General features: G+C 39.1%; 1 long non-coding RNA gene across 2 annotated transcripts in view; it reads left to right on the top strand.

Moving 5' to 3' along the window:
• Positions 1-16,186, top strand: part of LOC107648993 (uncharacterized) — a 126,956-nt gene that overhangs the window by 54,654 nt on the left and 56,116 nt on the right. The window lies entirely within an intron of this gene.

Here is a 16,186-nt window from a genome sequence, read left to right as displayed (position 1 = left end):
AGATACCATCAAATGATGCCTTCCATGATATTTACCTTAAATATAGGTGACCTCTCCCAAGAGGGACCTTTCAGAACAAAGTCACTGGTTGTCCTTAACCCAGCCAGCTGGTCTCATTTTGTAGATACCCTTTCCTGCTCTAATCTTAATTCCTTCCCTTTCCTACAAACACACCCTCCTCCTCTCTTGGCCCTACCCATCCCCTCCAGCTAACATACCTATCTTTCAGAGCCAAACTACAAACCACCTTCCACCCTCCCAGAGCAGCCTCTTCTCCATCCAACTCAATTCTAAAACCTTTTACAATCTGGCTTTTGACTCCATCACGCCACTGAAACTGTTCTCTGAAATTAGCATTGATTTCTTAATTGCCAGATCTGATGGCCTTTTCTCCGTCCTCATCTTTCTAACAGGTGACACCGTTGATGACTCTTTTCTGGGTTTTCTTGTGCTTCTCTCCCATCTCCCACCTTCCCTCCCCCCCTTCCCCTCCCTTTAGATCCCCTATTTCTTTTTTTTTTTCCATTTGAATTAGTTTATTTAGTCCATTTAGAACATTATTCCTTGGTTACAATAATCACATTATTTCCCTCCCTCCCCTCCACCTGCCCTTCCCAGCAGCCAACGTGCAAGTCCACTGGGTATTACTTGTGTCCTTGATCAGAACCTATTTCCATGTTGTTGTTTACACTAGGATGTTCATTTAGAGTCTTCATCCCCAACCATATCCCATCGACCCATGTATTTAAGCATTTGTTTTTCTTCGGTCCCCTATTTCTTAACAGCTTCTAAGAAGCCTTTGCTGGGCTCTCATCTATATACCTCAAGGCTTCCTCCTGAGCTGCCTTCTTCCCCATCTAATGGTGACCTCAGCATTTCCTGCCATGTAGATGATTCCAGGATCCATCTGCCTGACCGTCTTTTCTCCTAAGCAGCTGGACATTTTGAGCTCTATGTCCCTTGGAGATCTCATTACAGAATTCACTCTTTGTCCCCAAACCGATCTCTCCTCCCAACTTCCCTTTCTTTGTTGAAGGTCCCACCACACTTCCATTCATCTAGTAGGTTCCAACATTGGAATCATGCTCACTTCCTCTTTTCCCCCCATATGCAATGAGTTATTGTTGTGGGGTTACGGTGTACTCCTGGAGTTCGGGGAGGATACCTTTTGCAAGAATGCAAGACTCCAAAACTTAAAAAGTAAAGAGAGATTGACTTTTCGACATTGACTTTTTGGCAAGCAAGACAGCACGAGTGGAGCAACTGAGGTTGCTCGAGAATGCTTCAGTTCTGGGGGTTTTATATTCTTTTACAGCAATGAGGACTCTGGGGCAAGGGGCTGGGGAGGAGGTTTCCTGGAAGGCATGGGGGTGGTTCTCATGATTTGGAAGACTGATGGATGAGATGTGTTTCTTTGTCCATCTCAAATCTATGGGACAATCAAAGGAAGACAATCCTCCCAGGGTTAGGTGTTTTGGGTTGGGAGTCAGAGGCTGTAAGGAAGCAAAGGAATTTCCCTGATAATAGTTTGCGGGGGGGGGGGGGGGGGGTACAATGTCCATGACATTATCAGATCTCCTGGATACTGTCAACTAGAAAAAACAGGACTATTAAATAGTCAAAAATTACTCTTTAATCAAGGGAACAGGGGTTAGCGATACTAATACGACAACAGAGCTGCTTTCCAAGACTGCACAGAGTCAAGACTCCCCGGTCACCAGCCCCTGGGAGTGCCACCGACTCAGGATGGACTCAGAGGAACAAAAGAACTTGGGGAACCTACATACCACTCTAGATGACCTGGGGGCTTTAGGATTAGAGGGACAGTTGATTGACTTTACAATGGTAAGAAAGGAAAATGAAGAGTTCCAGACAGGAATAATAGTGAGGGGCTGATGCCCTACCATGGACACAAAGGGAAAGACTCAGCCCAGGGCTGGGTCACCTTTAACCTAGGGGGAGAAATCATTGGGACAAAAGGGATGTTTAATATTGGATGGGATTAGCTGTTCCCACCCAAACTACCAGGAAGTTCACTGTCTGGTGAAGAGGGACCTTCCCTCAGGGGGAAACCTCTCCTGTGACAAGGTCAAAACCTGGGGTTTCTACACTCAAACTAATAAACTGGGGATCTCTATATTTCCATGTTGACAATACTGTCTCCCCGGGATCACCATCACCCATTGGGGCTCCCCTGGGAAGCAGCTAGATCTGGGAGTGAATAGTATGTTGTCCCTGATTCCAGAAAATCCGAGTTTGAATCAAGATCTTTACCACCAGTGTGACCCTGGGCAAATAATTTAACTTCTTTCAGCTTCAATTTCCTCATTCCTAGAAGGGGGATAATCCCAGCACCTAACTCATTTGGTGCTTTTATGGATTACATGAAATAACACATGGAAAGTGTCTCACAAATCTTAAAGTGACAACATCATTACCATCCAGCCCAAAGGGCTACCTTCTCTGTTGTGGCCCTCATTGCCTAGAGTCTTTGCAGAAGTCTCCTCAAGTTTCTTTCTAAAGCGGTTTATCTCCCACACTGTTGCCAAAGCGATTTTCCTAAAATACAGGTCCAACCAAGTCATTCTGTGCCCCAATAAATTCCAGAGCCGTGCAGACTCCTTTGCCATTTCAAAGTCTTCAGAACCTGGCTCCAATTGATCGTTCTGAGCCTGCTTGTTTTTCAGTAGTTTTTCAGTTGTGTCCTACTCTTTATGACCCCATTTGTGTTTTTCTTGGCAAAGATATGAAAATAATTTGCCATTTCCTTTTTCAGCTCATTTTACACATGAGGAAATGGAGGCAAACAGGGTCAAATGACTTGCTCAGTCACCCAGCTAGGAAGTGTCTGAGGCCAGATTTGAACTCAGGAAGAGGAGTCTTCTGACTTTAGGCCTGGCACTATACCCCCTTTGCCAATTTGCCTATAATATATCACCCCTATTTGCATCCTTTGCTCCAGTCTTCTTCATTGTCTTAGTGAGTTTCTCCTACATGATTTTCTATGCCTCTCTTCCTTTGCTTTTATAAAAATGGAGATTTGAACCCCAGACTTCAATCCTCAGAAGTCCTTGGCACTTCCCAGAATGCCCTATAATCTCACCTGAGATCCCCACCTGGGCAGAGAACAAAATTTGTATTTAAACTGACTGTACCACCTACGTGGTCTCTCTTCTTCGGCTTCTAAGCACAGGCACCTCTCAAGATGAAATTGTGATGAATAGTGAGTGAAATTGAATGGGTTTATCAGCCCTAGAAACGTGACTTATTGATTTATATCTTTGATTTCTAATAATCTTTAATAAACCTCTAAAAATATAATACTTTTAGTAGAGAAACTAATTTAATTTTTATACTTTGGAGACTTCCCCACTTCTGGAATGCTCTTAAAATCTCTGGTTTCCTTCAAAGCACCATCTTCTATAGGAAGCTCTTCCAGATCTCATAGTTTCAACCAACCCTAACCCCCTTCAAATTATGAGTTATTTTGTGTATGTTTGTATCTAAGTACATCTTTCCTCCAATACAAATCTCTCCAAGGCAGAGCTTTATACGTTATAATAATAATCACTAGCAGTTACATAGTATGGGTATCCCTTTTCCATGGGGGAGTGGGTGGCAGGGCTGGGGCTTAGCACCCAGGAGCCAGAAAATCCTCCTTCCCATCTATCAGATGTCTGAATTTTGTCTTTTCCTTTTAGGGGATTTTCAGTACCATATTGTAAAATTTGGGTTAACTCTGGTCCTAAGACATATGTAGGTCAGTGTTAACGTTTATAGCTTCTGTGTGTTATCTGCTGGCTTTTGCCTTCTTTTTACAAACTTTAACTTTTTATTTATTTTAACTTTAAAAAGCAAATTGTGCCTATTTATGTATTAAAATATAAAATATGTTGATCTTATGTAATACTATACATGTATTTTATGCATTTCTGAGTTTCTAAACATTTTTAGTGTCTGCTTGCCTTCATGTACCGTCTGTAGCTTCTGTAAAATGCCCCCCAAAATTCCCATTTCATTTCTTATGCCAACCTCGGACATATTGAAATTGCAATGGGGAAAGGGAAGGGATGCCTGTATTTTAAGGTTTGCAAAGACCTGTACATAAGTGATCTCATTTAATCCTTACAACAATCCCATGAGGTGGGTGCTATTATTATCAGCAGATAATAATAATAAATTTATATATTTTTTCCTATGGACCAGGCATTGTGCTAGGCCCCTTAACAATATTATTTCATTTGATCCACATATCAGTCCTGGAAGGAACTATTATTATCATCTCCATTTTACATGGGAGGAAATGGTTGAAATTTAGATTACTCCACCCTACTTAGATCTTACTTTATGGAGAAGATGAAATTGTAATCTCCTGAAGGTACTTAATTCTTACTTTATAGTGAAGCTAGAACTTTAAGCTAAGTCTATTTTAAGATCTTAATACAAAAAGGTGTTAAGTAACTATAAAGTGTAAATTAATCACAAAAAAGTTAAGTAACTAACAAAAGGTGAACTTAACAAAGAAGTAAGATATAATCTAATCAAAGAAGATGAGAACTAAAGAATGGACAGCCCTGGAGAAAAACCTCTGATGTGATTGGTAGACATGAAAATTGAGAGGAGGGGACACAAGAGTAAAAGGTCTATATATTTCACATCACTTTTTCTCGCCAGTACCTTTTGGTGGTGGAGAGTTGGTTGGTGGCAGCATGCTGGGCCTTTTGGCATTTGGAGTGGCTACAGCTATTGTCCAGTTCGGTGGTGAGTTTCTGGCTGAGTTTTTCCTCCTTTACTTTCCAAACTTTATCCTCTTAGAAGCCTCTAATCTCCTTCAGAGACCTAGGGGTGGAGATCTTGAACTCCCCCGGCACAGGCCAGGTGGGAGAAATCCTATACCCTCTTCCCTCTTTCTCCTTAAAATCCTTCCCTCTATATTAATTAAATTTACAATAAATTTCCACACTGACTTGGGTATTTTATTTGGGATTTTTTCCCTGGCGACTAATTAATTTAGATTTAAGTCACAACCCTAAAAATTTCTTTACAATGGAGACAAATAGGTGAAGTCACTTGCTAAAGGTCACATAGCTAGTAAGTATCTGAGGCTGGATTTGAATTCAGGTCTTCCTGAATCCAGACCCCTAACAACTCTATCCACCTGCACCACCCAGCTGCTTCCCTGACATTTCTGTGTCTGTATCACCCAGCACTTAGCTCTTCATTTGGCATATAGTAGGTATGTTTATCAATGCTTGTTGATTATTTATAGTTTTGTTAAGTTATATGTTTTTTTTAAGGCAGAGAATGTGTGTTATTCAAGTTTGTAGCCACAGACCTATCACAGTGGATATAAAACACACAAAAATGTTTTCATTTTGACTAGTTTTATTTTTTTGCTTAATAAATATTATTTAGTATTATTTTTAATATTTAATGGTATTTATTTAAAACACCTTCTGTTTTAATATCAATTCTAAGACAGAAGAGCAGTAAGAAATAGGTAATTAGGGTTAAGTGACTTGCCCAGGATCACACAGTTAGGCAGTGTCAGAAGCCAGGTCCTCCTGAGTCCAGGCCTGGGGCCTAATCACTGGACTACTTAGTAGCTTTCCCCTAATAAATATTTGTTAAAAACAAAACAAAACAAAAACACTGCTTTGTTTGGATTTTGGAGACCAGAGATTATATATACTTCTCTGTTCTGCCTTGGTACCACCCTTAATTTTCCTTAAAAGTGATACTTGACTTAAAAGACAGGCTTTCTAAGCGAAGGAACCCTTTCAACAATGAAACTTTAAATGGATAAACTCATTCCTGCTTAGAATATTTCCCACCATAGTCTTTTGGAAAATAATGGCTCACACCTATGCAGCACTTTAAAGGGCTGCAGTGTCTCCTCATGATCCTATGATGAGGGCGTCTTTAGACCTGTGTGGGAAGGCAGGATTCGCTTTACTTTCCCATCCTGGCAAAGCCCAGATGCCCTTGTCTTTCTGACCGTATCCCTGAAGTCGAGGCAGAGCCAGGGGAGGTCAGGGAGGCCGTCTGTCCATCTCACCCAGGCCCAAGTCAGTTTCCTTTTGTAATCAACCATCAGGTCCTATTTATTGAGCTTCTGGGTACAAGGCACAGGGGTGAATATCAAGGAACTCAGAAAGCCACAAGGAAGGGTAGGATGGTGATACTAGTTAATATTTCTGTAAAACTTTTAAAGATTTACAATGTACTTTTCTAATAAAGACCTTCTTGTTGGGAAGTAACAACAGTGAAGTCCAGTGATTATTTTTATAGAATGAAGCCTTTTTTTGGCACATATTAGATGCTTTAATTAAGATTTGTTTCCATTTAACTCACAAGCCCAACTGGGAGGCAAAGAAAGACAACATAATTTCCCGATGGTATGTACACTCAAGGGGTGGCTGCTTGGTGCAATGGATAGAGTACTAGGCTTGAAGTCAAGAAGACTCATCTTTGTGAGTTCAGATCTGACCTCATATACTCGCTGTGATCCTGAGCCAGACACAGAACCCTTCTTGCCTCAGTTTCCTCATCTGTAAAATGAGCCAGAGGAGATGGCAAACCTCGTCAGTATCTTTGTCAAGAAAATCCCAAATGGGGTCATAAGGAGTCAGATACATCTGAAAAATGGCTAAACAATAGCATATCCGCTCCATCTTCATTCCTTCTGGCTGGTGAAGTGGGTTAGAGTGCTAGATTTGTTTTTTTAAATAAATAAGCCTTTATTAAGTGCCTTCTATGTGTGAGGCGTTATGCCAACCACTTTGCCAGTGTCTCATTTGACCTTCTCCACAACCCTGGCAGGTATGTGCTTTTCTTAGCCTATTAGCCCAGGCTTTTTTTTTTCCTTCTGTAAGCTGTGATATTTTATTTTTCCAATCACATGTAGTAACAATTTTCAACGTATGTTTTCCAAAATTTTAGGATCCAAATTGTCTCCCTCCCTCTCTTCCCTCCCCCTTCTGGGAGATGGTAAACAATTTGATCTGGTTTATACATGTATTATCCTGGAGTGTTAGACTATTGTGTTAGGAAATCTGAGTTAGAATTCCACATCAGACACTAGCTGTGTGCCCCTGGACAAGTCACTTCACCACTGCCTACCTCAGTTTCTTCATCTGTAAATTGGGGATAATAACAGCATCCACCTCACAAGACCATTGTGAGAATTAGGTGAGATAATATGTATAAAGCACTTTGCAAACCTTAAAGCACTTTTTAATGTTAATTATTGCCTCTAGGATAAAATATATGTAGCATCCATCCCCCCAGGAGGTATCGTCCAGTTCTTTCTAGTTGGTTGGTTCCTGGAAGGGGAGGGTAGTCACTTTGGGTTCAAGACTGTCTATCTGCCTTTCCCCAAAACCACAGCTCAAATCCTCACAGATCAGCTAATAAACTCAGTCAGCTGAAAGCAAAGGAATTTACTGAGATGGAATCTTAGGAACAATAGTAACAAAACCTTCTTTTCTTTTTCTATACTAGGGATTCTTAAAGTGTTGTCCTTGGACCCCTGGGGATCCCTGACCTCTTTGGGAGATGGGGGGGGCATGGGTCAAAACTATTTTTATACTAATAAGATGTTATTTGACTATTAAAGTACTCTTCCTTTTTCCAACTACATATCTTTGTGAGGCCGGATTTCTTCCTAAACTTCAACCAAAACAACATATTGCAGCAGATTGAATGCAGAAGCAGATATGAGAATCCATCTGTCTTCTATTAAGCCAGACATGAAAGAGATTTGCAAAAAATGTTTAAAACAATGCCATTCTTCTCATTACATTTTAATTTGTTTTGAAAATAGTTTATTTTTCAAAGAAATATGTTATTTTTGTTAACCTGTAATGAGTTTCTTACTATTTTTAAACAAACAAATAAATATTAAAATCTTTTTAAAAATCAGTTTTAATGTCTAATATAGTAAATATCAATAGCTAGAACCCCTATAAACAAAAGCTCTTTGGGGTGCTCAATAATTTTTAAGAATGTAAAAGGATTCTGAGACCAAAAAGTTTGAAAAGCTCTGCTTCATACTCCCTATCATGGTTGGTGATTTTATTGGCTTTCATGGATTCAGTGATCATTGCTATGAAGGCAGCTAGCTGGTGCTGTGGATGAAGTCAGGAACACTCGAGTCTGAATTGTGCATCAGACATTTATTAGCTATATGACCCTCCATTTCCTTTTTTTCTCACCCTCAGTTTCCCTTTCTGTAGCGTAAGAAATGTGAAGATTGGATTTAGCTATCTCCTGATTTGTAACAATGAAGATGCTTATTCTAACAAAATCAGGGATCTCTTGGGAACTTTGAATTACTCCATCCTACTTTGTCTAACAAAATCGGGAATGTCTGTAACCATGCTTGAGGATTGAGTTTTAAGAGGGTGGCCTTTGATAGAGAAATTGACAAATCAGAAACAGCTGACAGACCCCTGGGCTGTCCTAAGTCAAACTTAGGCTACCATTGGGGCAGAGGAGACAGAGGAAAGTAAGGTTTAATCGTCTAGGTTTTTTTGCGGAGCTTCCTCTCATCGGTCTCTTTTCCCAGAGAGGTGGCTCTGGCTGGCAGCATGCTAAGAGTTCCAACATCTTGGCGTGGTGGCAGCTATTTGTCTGGGTTTTGGCGGTGAGTTTGCCCTTGGGCTAATTCAGGTTCAGGCATCTTGGCTGAGCCCTCTTGGAATTTAGGCTGATTCCTTCCTCCTTTACTCTCCAAGACTCTATCTTCCTAGAGCCTCTAATTTTCCCTCCTGGCACAAGCCAGGTGGGAGAAATCCTACACCCTTTCTTTCTCCCTTCTTAATTTCTTTCCACTATATTAATTAAATCACCATAAATTTCCAGCTGACTTGGGTATTTTTTTTAATTTGGGATATCCATGGCGACCAATAATTAATATACACACATGCTAAAATTATTCTTTACAGTTTTGGCTGACCACGTTGGTTTTGACAAAATACCCTCAATCTTCTTAACTTTCCCAAACCTTTTCTGTACTGTGCCTATCCCTAAGTTCAGCTTTTAAAAGCTTATTTTGATCAGCTATAGAGGTAAGTAAATTTGGATTTTTTTCCCTCCTTAAATTAGATAGAATACAGCTGTTTGTCTTTTTTTTTTTAATCCAAAGTGACAGGACTGGGAGAGCTGTTTAGCTATGAATCCCCTTTCCTTCAGGGAACAATTGCTTAGATTACTCTTAATTAGGAGTGAGGGGGACCTAAAGAGAGTTTTGGCCTTGTCCTGCTCCCCATGTGTTTTGTGAAGCCCGCTAGGAAAATAATTACAAAACATATATATAAAAATGAATAATACATTCTTCGACATTTATATGGTGGTTGAAGAATTAGGGATATTGAGGAGTTCTGCATACCTCCAATTTTTTATATTATTAGGTAATGTCATTTTTGTACTCCTCAGTAATGTGTTTAGAGATGCTAACATAAAAAAATTCTTTGAAGCTGAAATTCAGAAAAACATGCAAAATTCCAAAGCTAAAATACAAGAAATTATGCAAGAAGCTGAAGCTAAAATACAGAAAATTATAAATAATATGCAAGATAAAACACAGGAAAAGATAAAAAAATTTGAGGCCAAAATGCAGGAGAACATACAAGCCCAATTGGATAACTTAAAATGTTTCTTTCAGGATCAACTGGCAAATATCCACTCCATCAGAAACAGGTCTGGACCTGACAGACCTGTTTCTGAACCTCTAAATGAGGAAATTCCCTTCCCCGAAATAGAGATGGAAAACATCTTCCCTATAGCTCAGTTAACAGACTTGTTCTCTCATGGTCTGCAAATCTTGGCTGAACTTAATCCCCAAGACCCTTCTCCTGAAATCCTAGTTTCTCATGTTTCTTCTCCTACACAAACCAAATTCTAGCCCAAAGGAAATCTCGTCCTTCTAAAGAAACTCATCTTCGTCAAACTGACCCACCGGTACCAAATTCAATTAGAGGCCTGTTTCCTCTAAGAGAAGTACCTGAAATAGGACAGAACAGGGATGTGATGACTTTAAGGCACAATATACCGTTTATTCCCCAAGAAATAAATGAATTTACACGAAATATTTCCACATATGAACAAGATCCCTTTCTAGTAACAAAAAAGATGACAGACATATTTTTTCAGTATAATCCATCTTACAAGGACATTGAAAACTTGCTACAGGCTTTTTTAACTGAACATGAGAAAAATAAAATAATTGCTCATGTCAACAAAACACGGGGCTGCAATGTAGCACATTGGCCATCTCAGGATCCCAAATGGGACTATAACAACTCTGAGCATCTTTTACAACTATACCATTGTAGAGAGGCCATCTTAACAGCAATGAGAGAATGTGCAGACAGTACAGATAAGTGGACGGAATTTGAAAAAATTAAGCAAAATGAGGAAGAGACACCCTCCAGATTCATGGACAGAATGATCAAGTTTGGGGGTAGATACCTGGATTTTGACCTATCTAAAGAAAATTGCATAAGACAAGTTAGAAGGCACTTTGTCAATAACTCTTGCAAAGTGATTAGGGATTATTTTAGAACACAATGCCCAAGATGGCCAGAGATGGACCTTGAAGAATTGCGGAAAACAACCCTATATGTTTCAAAGGGAAACAAAGGCAAGGAGGAAGAAAATAATGATCTCATGGAGGAAATAAAGAAAGAATTGAGATGCTTAAAAGATAATATGGCTAAAAAGGAAAGTGGGTATGATACTCAACCAATGACACTTGCCCCTCTCCAGGAATCTAATTATTAATCCATTACCTGCCAATTCTGTGAGAAGAAGGGCCCCAAAATGATAGAGTGTAGAACTTTATTCAAGGTAATAAGAAGGAATATGCAGTTTAATAACAACTATAGCAGTGATAATTATAGAAATAACTATAATAATGATAATGGAAACTACAACTTTAGGAATGAAAACTATAGGAATAGATATTGAGAAAATGATAACTTAAACCAAATGACTCCACAACAATATAGCTTAAGTGGTGCCCATCCAAAAAATACTCGGGGTGCTAATGCCCCTCAGAGGAGTGCCCTTCAGGGGGGTGCCCAAGGAACTTCCCAAATACAATGAAGGGGCTCCCTCTATCCCTGAGAATGAAGGTAAAATCAGACCAGGGAATGACACTTCCGTATCAAAATAAAATTCTAGTTCCTTTTCTTCTAATAGTATGGCAACTTCCTGTAGTCTTGGCTGCAAATGGGTAAGTGAAATATTACTGCATTCTGTCTACAGACTTTAATTGGACCTGCACAAGGGCCTATTATGAATTTATTCTTGCTTACTCAACATTTTATACACATAGATTTTGGTATTTTTATTCTGATTTTGAATTTTTTTTCTTTTTCTCCCAAAAGTTTAACTTTCTTCCATTTTTTTCCTAATGCTTTTAGTTTTGTTTTTCTTTTCTTTTAAATAATTGACTCATACACCCCATAACTCAAACAAACATTGCATCCTGAGCTGAACTGGATTTTTTTTTAGCACTTTTTTAACACAACATTTTAAAAAAGAAATTTATGTTTTATTTAAATGAGAATTCTATAGTAATATTGTGTTCACTGTTGTAAAGATATTATATATAACAAGTCAAAAATGATTTTAGTAACTTTATTTACAAAGAGGTAAAAAAAAGAAAAAATGGAAAAGGTAGCTAAAGAGACTGGTTTTAACAAGCCTACTAGTCCTTTTCTCTTGAAGTGAGGCTCAACTCAGCAGGGGCTTCCCCACGACCGGTGGTGTTTTCAGCTAGAGTTCCCCCAACACACCCTCCTCTAAAACCAAGGCAGGGATCTCCAAAACCAAACTCTCCAGAAACCAGGAAAGGAAGGCCAGCTCTTCACCTAATACTCCAAAGGAGAAAACTGAAGGCAAAGTCCTCCAACAGTAAAATCTAAAGGATAAGATCCAGGAGCAGTCCTCCAAGAAGGTGTCCAAGAGCCAAAGTCCAAGGTCCCAACTCAAAAGTCCAAGGTCCAAGATTAAAGGTCTAAGCTCTAAAGTCACCTTGACAGGAAGTTCAGGACTTTTTATAGTCCTTTTTCCATGTCACTTTCTGTCCTTTCCTCCACTTTATGGGAACTAATTGTAGTCTTTCAATTTGCTTAGCACTGCCCAGAGGCAAGGCAATGGCCTCTGGACTTGTCACCCACTTTAGTAAGTGATTTGCGAATTCTCTTACTCAGTGTTAAGTAGGGGTGTTTAAATTTTTGACTGATTAATTTAAAAATTGCTAATTGTTAGATAAAGTTTGATTCACTCTTCACAGTAAAATGAGGATAATCATAGCACCTACTTTATAAAGGTTGTTGTGAGGATCAAATGATAAAACATCAAGTTTTTGCAAACCTTAAGTAGCCACATACATGCTAGCAATTATGCTAGTGATACCTCCCTTGAACCCTAAGCCAACCCACCAACCTATGGTACACTTTCCATAACTACACCCAGAGTCTGGGCAAAGAGTACAGAACACACTTAGAGGACATTAGTGGAGTCATATTCCTTAGGCCATAGCTTTTTAGGGGCTTGAGGAAGTTCAAACTTAGGTCTTTTTTAGTTTTTTCCCCCCAAGTGTCTTCTACCAAAGCATCTAAGCAAAGTTCATGGGGTTCCATACTTAGTCCAAAAACTGTTTTCCATTACTTTCTAGTCTTTTTATAGCTGGTAGACCCACCACACCCAAATATACGGCTGTGTAACTCAAACAAATGCCATTTTACAAAAATCTCATAGGTTACAGCTGGTCTGAGTATTTGGGAAGGTTTTGCCCCAGCCCAAAGACAATAAAGGGAAAGAGAAAAAGAAAAATCAGAGAAAGCTTGATCCCTACAGAGGTCTTGAAAAACCAGACTATCTCAGGTAAACATTGTTCAGTGTCCCTGATACATCTAGGGCATTTCAAATTCCCCTTCTGGAACCCTGGAGCATACAAGACAATCCAAATGGAGGTCTGACATCTCTTCTTTCTAGGACAAATGAAAATCAGACAAATTCTAAAAAGCTTCAGAGAGGGATGGAGTTCCCTAAAAGAGATAAAGGGGCAAGGGAACAGGTATTTAAGTACTATTCTGTACCAGGTATGCTAAACACTACAAATATCTCATTTGATCCTCACAACAGCCCTGTTGTTATTATTACAGTTGAGGAAATTGAGTCAGAAAGAAATTAAGTGACTTGTCCAGGGTCACACAGCTAGTAAGTAATCCAAGGTAGAATTTCAACTAGGTTCAAAACTACTGACTTACAAGTCCACCACTTTAACCTGCTTGCCAGGTTTGAGTGTATAAAGTATTTGAATATTAGTTATCTTCTCTGCCTCCCAGTTGGATTGTGAGTTAAATTCAAACAGATCTTTATTAAAAAGCATCCAATCTTTGTGAAGAACTACATTCTAGTCTGAAGCTGGATTTGATCTCAGTTCTTCCTGACTCTGGGTCCAGAGCTTTAAAATCTGCTTTGATACCAAGCTGCCTTAATTAAGTAGATATAATTGATTATTCTGAGACTTCTAGTTGATCCCAACATTTTTCTATTGACCTGTAGTCCATAAATAACTCAGATCTATGTGAAACTAAAATCATGATTAAAAAATGAACATAAACGAATTTCCACAGTGTGCTTGAGGTTTCCTCTGTTGTAAAATAGGGATAATATTAAAGAATTGTTGTGAGGAACAAATGAGATATTTGTTGAAAAAAAATGTTTAGCACAGTGCCTTATACAGTAGGTGCTACATAAATATTTTTTCCCTTCTTTGGAGTTGAACTGCCACTCTTCTCTTTTCCAAAGAGTCCTTAGTGCCACTTACTGACTGCTTGGCTGGAAAGTTGGTTTTCTAAAGTCTTACCAGAGGCATGGCTGATTTTTGTCCACTTAATGTCCATATTTCCTGTAATTCCAACAAGGATAACTTCCTTCTTCCTTGAAAAGAGATAGAAAAGGGGAAAATCCATCTTTGCATTTCCTGTAAGACATTAATGCTTTTATTAACTGTCTCTTTATCTTCTGTGATTTCATCTTCTGAAGAAGGTGGAGTAGGGAGGGAAATCAGTTAGTCTGCTATGTCCACATCATTTAGACTTCTATGCTTGGCTTTTATTTTATTTTATTAATTTTAAACCCTTAACGTCTGACTTATAATCAATACTGTATTCCAAGGCAGAAGAGTGGTTAAGACTAGGCTATGGGGGTTAAGTGACTTGCCCAGGGTCCCACAGCTAGGAAGTGTCTAGGGCAGATTTGAACCCAGGACTTCCTGTCTCTAGGCTTGGCTCTCAATCCACTGAGCCACCCACTGTCCCCTCTGTTTGACTTTTAAAGCCTTTTATAATTTGGCTACAATCTACCTTTCCAGTCGGATGAAACTGACCATGTTGTTTTTCAGACATGGGACTACATGACTTTGCCCGTCCATTCATTCCTCCTTATCTCAGCATGTGGAATCTCTTATTTCTCTCAAGACTCAGCTCAAATACTATTGTTTGCTAGGAAGCTTTTACTGATACTCCCCAACTGCTAGTGTTCTCCTTCTTAAACTAACTTGTATTTATTTTATATTTATATAAAATTATATTATTTTTGTCCTGTCCAACTCTTCATGACCCTATTTGGAGTTTTTTTGGCAGAGGTACTGGAGGGGTTTGCTATTTCCTTTTCTAGCTCATTTTACAAATGAGGAACTGAGGCAAACGAGGTGAAGTGACTTGTCCAGGGTCACATAGCTAGAAAGTGTCTGAGGCCAGATTTGAAATCAGGAAGAGGAATCTTTCTGACTTGAAGACTGTCACTCCATCCACTGCACCACTTAGATCACACACATATACATTTGTGTGTGTGTGTGTGTATGTTGTCTCCCATAAAAGAATATATATATATATATATATATATATATACACATAAATAACTCACTCTCTCTCTCTCTCTCTGTTTCCCTCTCTCCCCCACCTCTTGTCTCCGTCAAAAGAATGAAAGCTTGCCATATAGTAGGCATTTAACATCTACTATCAATTGATTGAATATATTTTCACAGCATGCAGAGAGTCATCACCCCTGTTGTCTGATAGAGTCACAGTCTGGGAGAAACGGAATCTGCAAAGCAGCCTTCAGAAAAGATGAGGCACCCACTGAACCCCACTCTGTGTGACTTCTCTCTCTAATGGAATTGTTATTATTATTGTTCTCTCCTCAATATAGGAGAAATAATATGAGAGCAAATACTTATAAGGTTAACACACACATATTCCACCTTAATCCACCCAGATTATTACCCTAAAAGATTACATTCACAGAATTAAAACCTAAAGATCATTACCCATTACCCCCCTCCTTTCCCTCTCCACAGAATTACATTCACTCCCATTATAAGCCAGGCAAGCCAAGAACATCAATCACCTTTCAAGCCCAGGTTGACAGGATACACTTCGATGGTTTGCTATGTCACAATAGCCAGAGCAACATCTCCAAGTACCCGAGTGAAATACAAGAAAAATGCAACTTGGAAATTGAGGAAAGTCCCAATTCTAGTCTTAAATTACCTTCTAACCCTGTACCTAGCTATGAAAATGTTTTGTTACCCATCTCCTAAGTAATTGTGATTGATTGTGAAAATTGACCAAAAATAACAATGTTCTCCTAACTGGTCAACCCCTAGGTCAGGGAGAACTAACCTCCAGATCACCCTGTTAATATAACTCATCTATTTCTGTCATAGCAACAATGTTCCTTAGGCTTCGCGTTTGTTGTTATGTTCTATGGAAACATGTATATTGAGAAATGATTGTGTGCCAAGAAAGTATATACTCACTGAACCTATAAAATAAACCAACCCCTGTGCCATGGCAGAACACTGTGTGATGCCTACACAGGTGGGATAGAGCATACAGTGTCTCTCACTCCATTATTCAATTGGACCATCACACTTAGGCAGAGGACCCTTACCCTCTGAGAGACTGCTGGCTCAGCTCTCAAAGACAGCTGATTTACAGACATGAACCTGCTTTCAAATGTACAGAAGATTCCTCTATGCTATACCATTTATAGGATACCTGCTGTGGTTCTATGAGTGGGCTTCCTTGCGAGTGTTAAGGTAGAATTAATGGGTTACTATATTTTTATACAATTTATACAATTCTCAAGCTTTTAATAAAAG

This window comes from Monodelphis domestica, chromosome 4 (assembly GCF_027887165.1).
Source record: "Monodelphis domestica isolate mMonDom1 chromosome 4, mMonDom1.pri, whole genome shotgun sequence".
In the NCBI taxonomy this organism is placed as follows: Eukaryota; Metazoa; Chordata; class Mammalia; order Didelphimorphia; family Didelphidae; genus Monodelphis; species Monodelphis domestica.
The sequence above is the reverse complement of the archived record's forward strand: the minus strand, read 5'-3'. Positions and strand labels throughout refer to the sequence as shown.